The sequence below is a fragment of the Heterodontus francisci genome, unplaced genomic scaffold (genome assembly GCF_036365525.1).
Source record: "Heterodontus francisci isolate sHetFra1 unplaced genomic scaffold, sHetFra1.hap1 HAP1_SCAFFOLD_128, whole genome shotgun sequence".
In the NCBI taxonomy this organism is placed as follows: Eukaryota; Metazoa; Chordata; class Chondrichthyes; order Heterodontiformes; family Heterodontidae; genus Heterodontus; species Heterodontus francisci.
In genome coordinates, this window is record NW_027141423.1 from 1,006,270 (window position 1) to 1,013,546 (window position 7,277).

Sequence of the window (7,277 nt, forward strand, 5' to 3'; positions counted from 1 at the left end):
AACAGCAACAAAGATGAGAGAGTAAATGACAAGAACGCTAATACAATTAGCCATGGTTTAGAGGGCTAATATTTTGATATATTCACCAGGAATAACAACAGAAGCAAGGACGGCCATGTGAATTAAAAGAACAAAAATGTAGGTACATATGGTTTATAGAATTAATAGCTATGTAGACTGACTGAACAGGTACACCGACAATAGCCAGGATGGGATAGTAAATGTATTGAATAATCTCAAGTGCATATAGGATCCGATAGTCTAATGGTAACCAATAATAACTTGTAGAAAGATACTAAAGATCCGATGAGAAACTTTGTTGTAAAATTCCATTCTATTGTTCACAGATTCTGACCCATTGTTGTCAGAGCAGAGGGGATGGAAGCTAGGGCAGTTTCATGCTCCTCTTGCAGGATTTGGGAAGTACGGGTCACCACTTGTGTCCCTGCTGACGTCACCTGTGAGAAGTGCACCCAACTCTAGCTCCTCACAGACCACGTTAGGGAACGGGAGCTGGAGCTGGATGAACTTGGATTATTCAGGCGGCTGAGGGGGTGATAGAGAGCTGTTATCGGGAAGTAGTGACACCTAAATTACAGGATCAAGGTAGCTGGGCGACCGTCAGGGGAGGGAAAGGGAATAGGCGCACAGTGCAGGGATCCCCTGTGGCTGTTCCCCTCAATAACAAGTATACCGTTTTGGATACGGTTGGTGTGGACGACCTACCAGGGGAAAGACACAGCGGCCAGGTCTCTGGCACTGAGCCTGGCTCTGTGGCTCAGAAGGGAAGGGGGAGAATAGGAGAGCGATAGTGATAGGGGATTCAATGGTTAGGGGAACAGACAGGAGATTCTGTGGTCGCGAACGAGACTCCCGGATGGTATGTTGCCTCCCGGGTGCCAGGGTCAGGGATGACTCGGATCGAGTCTACAGGATTCTTACTGGGGAGGGGGAGCAGCCAGAAGTCGTGGTACACATTTGTACCAATGACATAGCGAGGAAAAGGGATGAGGACCTGAAAAGCGAATATAGGGAGTTAGGTTGGAAGCTGAAAGGCAGTACCAGCAGGATAGTATTCTCTGGAGTGATACCGGTGCCACGTGCTAGTGAGGCTAGTGGTGTAGGAGGGAGGGCTTCAGGTATGTGGATCATTGGGATACCTTCTGGGGATGGTGGGACCTGTACAAGTAGGACGGGTTGCTTCTGAACTGGAAGGGCACCAATATCCTGGGCGGGAGGTTTGCTAGCGCTCTTCGGGAGGGTTTAAACTCGTTTGGCAGGGAGATGGGAACCGGAGCTATGAATCAGTAGATGGGGTCGCTGGTGAACAGGCGGATACAGATTGCAGAGATTCTGTGAGGAAGGTTAGACAGTTGACAGGGCAAAGTTGCAGCAGTATGATGGGTTGAAGTGTGTCTATTTTAACTCAAGAAGTGTTAGGAATAAGGGTGATGAACTTAAAGCATGGATCAGTACTTGGAGCTACGATGTTGTGGCCATTACGGAGACTTGGATATCACAGGGGCAGGAATGGATGTTGGATGTTCCGGGGTTTAGATGTTTCAAAAGGAATAGGGAGGGAGATAAAAGAGGTGGGGTAGTGGCATTGCTAATCAGGGATAGTATCACAGCTGAAGAAAGGGACGTCGTCGAGGAGGGTTTGTCTACTGAGTCATTATGGGTGGAAGTCAGAAACAGGAAAGGAGCATTCACTTTGTTGGGAGTGTTCTATAGACCCCCCAATAGCAACGGAGACACGGAGGAACAGATTGGGAGGCAGATTTTGGAAAGGTGCAGAAGTAACAGGGTTGTTGTCATGGGTGACTTCAATTTCCCTAGTATTGATTGGAACCTCCTGAGTGCAAATAGTTTGGATGGAGCAGTTTTTGTCAGTGTGTCCAGGAAGGTTTCCTGACTCAATATGTAGATAGGCCGACTAGAGGGGAGACTATGTTGGACTTAGTGCTTGGCAACGAACCAGGCCAGGTGGCAGATCTCTCGGTGGGAGAGCATTTCGGTGATAGTGATCACAACTCCCTGACCTTTACTATAGTCATGGAGAGGGACAGGAGCAGACGGGATGGGAAAATTGGGGGAGGGGGAATTACAATGCTATTAGGCAAGAACTGGGGAGCATAAACTGGGAACAGATCTTCTCAGGGAAATGCACGACAGAAATGTGGAGGTTGTTTAGGGAAAATTTGCTGCGACTGCTGGATAGGTTTGTCCCAATGAGGCAAGGAAGGGATGGTCGGGTGAAGGAACCTTGGATGACAAGAGATGTGGAACAGCTAGTCAAGAGGAAGAAGGAAGCTTACTTAAGGTTGAGCAAGCAAGGATCAGACAGGGCTCTCGAGGGTTACTAGGTAGCCAGGAAAGAACTGAAGAATGGACTTAGGAGAGCTAGAAGGGGACATGAAAAAGTCTTGGCGGGTAGGATTAAGGAAAATCCCAAGGCGTTCTACACTTATGTGAGGAACAAGAGGATGGCGAGAGTGAGGGTAGGGCCGATCAGGGATATTGGAGGGAACTTGTGCCTGGAGTCGGAGGAGGTAGGGGAGGTCCGAAATCAATACTTTGCTTCAGTATTCACTAGTGAGAGGGACCTGGTCGTTTGTGAGGACAGCGTGGAACAGGCTGATATGCTCGAACAGGTTCAGGTTAAGAGGGAGGATGTGTTGGCAATTTTGAATGATATGAGGACAGATAAGTCCCCGGGGCAAGACGGGATATACCCAAGGATGTTACGGGAAGTGAGGGAAGAGATTGCTGCGCCTTTGGCGATGATCTTTGCGTCTTCACTGTCCACTGGAGTATTACCGGATGATTGGAGTTTGGCAAATGTTGTTCCCTTGTTCAAGAAAGGGAATAGGGATAACCCTGGGAATTATAGACCAGTCAGTCTTACATCGGTAGTGGGCAAATTATTGGAGAGGATTCTGAGAGACAGGATTTATGATTATTTGGAAAAGCATAGTTTGATTAAAGACAGTCAGCATGGCTTTCTGAGGGGCAGGTCCTGCCTCACAAGCCTTATTGAATTCTTTGAAGATGTGACAAAACACATTGATGAAGGAAGAGCGGTGGATGTGGTGTATATGGATTTTAGCAAGGCGTTTGATAAGGTTCGCCATGGTAGGCTCATTCAGAAAGTGAGGAGGCATGGGATACAGGGAAAGTTGGCTTTCTGGATACAAAATTGGCCGGCCCATAGAAGACAGAGGGTGGTAGTAGATGGAAAGTCTTCAGCATGGAGCTCGGTGACTAGTGGTGTTCCACAAGGATCTGTTCTGGGACCTCTGCTCTTTGTGATTTTTATAAATGACTTGGATGAGGAAGTGGAAGGCTGGGTTAGCAAGTTTGCCGATGACACGGAGGTTGCTAGAGCTGTGGATAGTGTGGAAGGCTGTTGTAGGTTCCAAAGGGACATTGACCAGATGCAGAGCTGGGCTGAGAAGTGGCAGATGGAGTTCAACCTGGAAAAGTGTGAAGTGATTCATTTTGGAAGGTCGAATATGAATGCGGAATACAGGCTTAAAGACAGGATTCTTGGTAGTGTGGAGGAACAGCGGGATCTCGGGTTTCATGTCCATAGATCGCTCAAATTTGCCACCCAAGTTGATAGTGTTGTTAAGAAGGCGTATGGTGTGTTGGATTTCATTAACAGGGGGATTGAGTTTAAGAGCTGCGAGGTTATCCTACAGATCTATAAGGCCCTGGTTCGACCACAGTTGGAATATTGTGTTCAGTTCTGGTCGCCTCATTATGGGAAGGATGTGGAAGCTTTAGAGAGGGTGCAGAGGAGATTTACCAGGATGCTGCCTGGACTGGAGGGCATGTGTTACGAAGAAAGATTGAGGGAGCTAGGGATTTTCTCATTGGAGCGAAGAAGGATGAGAGGTGACTTGATAGAGGGCTCCAAGATGATGAGAGACATAGATAGAGTGGATAGCCAGAGACTTTTTCCCAGGGTGGAAAGGGCTATCACCAGGGGGCATAATTTTAAGATAATTGAAGGATGGTTTCGGGGAGATGTCAGAGGTAGGTTCTTTACACAGAGAGTGGTGGGTGCGTGGAATGCGCTGCCAGCGGTGTTAGTAGAAGCAGATACATTAGGGACATTTAAGCAACTCTTGGATAGGTACATGGATGATAGTAGAATGAAGGGTAGGTAGTTAGTTTGATCTTAGAGTAGGTTAAAGGTTCGGCACGACCTCGTGGGCCGAGGGGACTGTACTGTGCTGTACTGTTCTATGTTCTATGAAAGTCGACATCAGATCAGTGGGAGTCTTTCAAAGAGGAAATAGTGAGAGTTCAGAGTCAACATGTACCCGTTAAGGTGAAGGGTAGGACTAACAGGCCCAAGGAACCCTGGATGTTAAGGGATGTAGAGGATTAGATCAGGCAGACATAGGAGGCTTAAGGCAGATTCAGAGCACTAGAGGAGTATAGAAAGTGCAGGAGGGTACTTAAAAAAAGTAATTCGGAGAGTGGGGAGGGCGCATGAAAAAACACTGGCAGACAAGATAAAGGAAAATCCAAAAATGTTTTATCAGTATGTCAAGGGCAAGAAGATAACCAGGGAAAGATTAGATCCCATGAGGGAACCAAAGTGGCAATCCGTTTGTGGAACCGGAGGACATAGGTGAGGTTTTAAATGATTATTTTTCATCTGTATTCACTATGGAGGAGGACAATGTCGGTGTAGAAATTGGGGAGGGGGATTGTGATATACTTAAGCATATTAGCATTGAAAGGGAGTAACTATTCGCTGTTTCAGCGGGCTTGAAAGTGGATAAATCCCCAGGCTCAGATGAAATGTATCCCAGGCTATTATCTGAGGCAAGGGAGGCGATAGCAGGGCCTCTGACACAAATTTGCAAACCCTCTTTGGCCACAGGAGAGGTACCAGAGGACCAGAGGGCAGCGAATGTGGTAACATTATTTAAGAAGGGTAGCAGGGATTAGCTAGGTAAATACAGGTTAGTGAGTCTAACACCAGCGGTTGGGGAACTATTGGAAAAAAATCTGAGGGACAGGATTAATCTCCACGAGAGGCAGGGGGCTAACTCAGCATCGGTATGGGATGGGTCATGGAGCTTGTAAACACATAAAGCATAGAGCTCAGTACTATACAACACAGGAGGGAGATGGAGCCTTGGGATCATCCTGTACACTGTGTGGGCCTGAGTATCACAACAGATAAAAGAAGCTCACACAGCACAGTATGGGAATGGATCCTCGGATCTTCCTGTTCACTATGTGGGGCTCAGTACCATACCAGTCATCACAGGTGTAAAGACTGCTCCAATGAATATTCATGATCATACCCTTAATATATAACTCCAAATAATTGGATGGTGATTGTTGTGTAGGTGATGTACAGTCAGTCCTTTAATAATTGGATAGTGATTGTTCTGTAGGTGATTTACGGTCAGTCATTTAATAATTGGATAGTGATTGTTCTGTAGGTGATTTACGGTCAGTCCTTTAATAATTGGACAGTGATTGTTCTGTAGTTGATTTACGGTCAGTCCTTTAATAATTGGAGAGTGATTGTTCTGTAGTTGATTTACGGTCAGTCCTTTAATAATTGGAGAGTGATTGCACTGTAGGTGATTTACAGTCAGTCCTTTAATAAATGGACAGTGATTGTTCTGTAGGTGATTTACGTTCAGTCCTTTAATAATTGGACAGTGATTGTTCTGTCGGTGATTTACGGTCAGTCCTTTAATAATTGGATAGTTATGGTTCTGGAGCAGATTTCCGGTCAGTCCTTTAATAATTGGATAGTTTTTGTTCTGTAGGAGATTTACGGTCAGTCCTTTAATACTTGGACTTGATTGTTCTGAAGGTGATTTACAGTCAGTCCTTTAATAATTGTAGAGTGTAAGTTCTGGAGGTGATTTGCGGTCATTCCTTTAATAAAAGGAGCGTGATTGTTCTGTCGGTGATTTACGGACAGTCCTTTAATAATTGGACAGTGATTCTTCTGTCGGTGATTTACGGTCAGTCCTTTAATAATTGGATCGTGATTGTTCTGCAGGTGATTTACTGTCAGTCCTTTAATAATTGGATAGTGATTGTTCTGTAGGTGATTTACTGTCAGTCCTTTAATAATTGGACAGTGATTGTTCTGAAGGTGATTTACGGTCAGTCCTTTAATAATTGGACAGTGATTGTTCTGTCGGTGATTTACGGTCAGTCCTTCAATAATTGGACAGTGATTGTTCTGTAGGTGATTGACGGTCAGTCCTTTGATAATTGGAGAGTGATTGTTCTGTTGGTGATTTACAGCCAGTCCTTTAATAATTAGATAGTGATTGTTCTGCAGGTGATTTACGGTCAGTCCTTTAATAATTGGATGCTGATTATTCTGTATGTGATTCACAGTCAGTCCTTTAATAATTGGACAGTCATTGTTCTGTAGGTTATTTACGGTCAGTCCTTTAATAATTGGATGGTGATTGTTCTGTATGTGATTTACAGTCAGTCCTTTAATAATTGGACAGTCATTGTTCTGTAGGTGATTTACGGTCAGTCCTTTAATGATTGGATAGTGATTGTTATGTAGGTGATGTACTGTCAGTCATTTAATAATTGGATAGTGATTGATCTGTAGGTGATTTGCGGTCAGTCCTTTACTGTTTGGGTTGATATTTCTCTGTAGAAGAATTGCGACCAGCCCTTATCATTTAAATTGACAGATAATTGTCCATTGGAAGTTTTAAAAAAATTTTGATTCGCCTATTGGTGCTTTTCGACAATCCCTCTTATACTATGATGGAGAATTCTCTCGAGTTGCTTCTTGGACAGTGTCTTATTTGTGGTGATGTGATTTCCATTTCTATTATTTGTTGAATCTCTTTGAGCCACAGGTACACAGATGAGAATCTATTTCTGTATCTGTGTGTACCTGACGCTGAGCTGACACTTTTCCAGAAGAAAGGGCTCTCCCTGCAGTCACTAACTCAGATATAAATTATTATCCACTATTCAGCATTATAAAGAATGAGGTTGGATTAAGTTCTATTTTGTGAGACGTTATCTTTAAAAAGCAAGTTTTTTTGAGAAGCAGGAACTTGTTTCCCACTGCAGTGAATTGATTTTCCATCATTGACCCTGACCCATGCAGTTAAACAGGTCAGTTTACCTGTCTCATTGTCACCAATGTCTCAGGGTTGTCCAATCAGACAGTTTGATGTTTGAAGTGACAGGGATTGCATTATTTGTTTGTTCTGTCTGTCCCTCCTTCATATTTCTATTTTAATATACCG